At 48.9% G+C, this 2230-nt stretch overlaps 1 pseudogene; it reads right to left on the minus strand.

Annotated features, from left to right (window-relative positions):
* Positions 1-217: 217 nt before the first annotated feature.
* LOC106724662 lies at positions 218-1305 on the minus strand (annotated as a pseudogene).
* Between the last annotated feature and the right edge of the window lie 925 nt (positions 1306-2230).

Raw genomic sequence — 2230 nt, forward strand, 5'->3', positions numbered from 1 at the left:
ATGTAGCTTTGGCTACCATTTTGGAAAATGCAGATATGGAACATTTACATCTTTGCAAAAAGTTCTATTGGACAGTGCTGGTATAGGAAATGTCAACCTTAAGTGAAAAGGTACAATAAAGCAGGCTGTCCCAGTCCCAGGAGCACTTCTCTGGAATTCTGGCTTGAGGGATGAAATATTTATTTATTTATTTATTTATTTATTTATTTTGATAGAAAAATATTTGAAGGCTTTTAATTCTCTGACTACCAAGAATTAACATTTTATGATTACCCTTTGAAAATCAGGTATTTGGGAACAATTTTAAAGTTTTCAAAAAACAGTACAAAGCTTATTCACATTCTTACCACATTGCTTTCACAAACTGCACAGTGATTTCCTTCTAAAACAGAGCAGCCAAGTTTTGGGTGGGCCTGTCACTGCGCGTAGCGAAGGCTTTTGGGCTAAGTCCAGGGCCCCGTCTCCCATGTGGTCTCCGTGGTGCAGCGACACTTCATGACATGCGTTCTTTAAAGAACCATTTCTGACGTTCCGAGTTGGTGCAGTCTCGTAAGAGTGGTACGCAACTGTCGCCGAGTGCCTTCTTCTCAGCCTGAACATTTCTTGGACTGTATGTGAAATAAAGAACCGTCCTCCTGCAGGATGAACTTCTGGTTCTCCGGGGCCCTGTCCTGGCAGAGGTGCACGATGAGAATATCTGTTCCTGCCTCCACAGCGATGCAGGCCTCTGGCTGGTGGGTGTTATGGCGAATTTCATTTTGGGAGGTGTGCTGGAAAAACTGGTTCTGGCCCATCCCGTGGCAGAGGTACAGGAGGACCTGGTGTCCCGTGAGGCCGTGTTCGCTGGGAGGGTTATAGTCAAAGCAGTAATCTTTCAGTCCTTTGTTCTGCAGCATCCCGAAGAAGCCGGGCCTGTCCTCAGGCACGTGCAGTTCTGGATACACTGTCTCCAGGAACCACTTGAAGTCCTTACACTGAAGCTTGGCGCGAAGCTGCTTCCTCTCTGTCACATCCCCAAAGGGCTCCAAGCGGGTGTGGGATTGCGGTGGTAGTAGAGCTCTTTGAATTCATCCATCCACACTTCAGCTGCACGGACACTGTTGGCCAGGGCCTTTTTGCGGGAGTAGGGAGCTTGCTTGGGGAAAACGTGGCCCACGTGAGAACACGGGTGTGTCTCCAGGATCCCGCCGCACTGCCAGATCCTAAAGGAGAATTCGAGGTTTTCTCCGCCCCAGACTTCCATTCCTGTATCATAAGACCCCAGATATTCAAAATATTTCTTACAGCAAACAGCCCACCAGCCATTGTCGGAGACCTGATGACATCGACAGGGGACCGCATCCGCATCCTCTCCCTCTCAGGAACCACGTGCCACGTGAACACCAGCCTCCAGTCGAAACCGCCGATCTGGGGTTCTCCCGAGTTCCCCAGGTACTCGAAGGTGTTCCAGTCAATCACATCAATCACAGGGCACACCACTGCCGACTCCTCTTCCTGGATCCCCTGCAGCAGTGGCTCCAGCCACCCCTCGTGGCACTCACAGTGGCAGTCCAGGAAGGTCAGCACTTGGCCCTTTGCCGCGGAAGCCCCCAGCAGCCGGGCTCGCACCAGGCCCTCCCTCTTGTTGGCGCGGATCAGGCGCACCTTGGGCAGCTTTGACAGCTCATTTTCCAGGCGTTCCTTCAGGTGCTATCACTGTAGTCATCTACAAGGATAACTTCTTCTAGCAGGATGTCTGGGGACGTCTCGAGGACACTGTAAACTGTCCAAAGGAGAGTTGACCAGGCTTCATTATAAAATGCTATGATAATCGATGTCGTGGGCAATTGATCATAATCGTATTTCTTTTCTTTGCACCTTTCTCTCCAGCTAGGCAAGAATAACCCAACAGGCCTTGCAGCAGGAATTCAGGGATGAAATGTCTAAAAAGGCATCGCTATTCTACACCATGCCATGATGTGCTTTTCACATCATCCCTCCTTTGGTACATGCTAGCTTTTCCAGGGGCACTGATTCATGAATGCAATTTGTCAGCTGCAGCATGAGCTCTGCGTGTGCATCGTAACCACTTCATGAGAGCTGAGGCACTTTGAAGGGAAAATGTGCTATAACCTAGCAAATGGGATGGGGCTTCCTACTGATATGATTGTTCTTCTTACATTTATTCTACTTATTTTCTAGAGATACACTGACACTGGATTGTACAGGTTTTTGTGGTCTGTGGGAAATA

The sequence above is a fragment of the Myotis brandtii genome, unplaced genomic scaffold, assembly GCF_000412655.1.
Source record: "Myotis brandtii unplaced genomic scaffold, ASM41265v1 scaffold920, whole genome shotgun sequence".
NCBI lineage: Eukaryota > Metazoa > Chordata > Mammalia > Chiroptera > Vespertilionidae > Myotis > Myotis brandtii.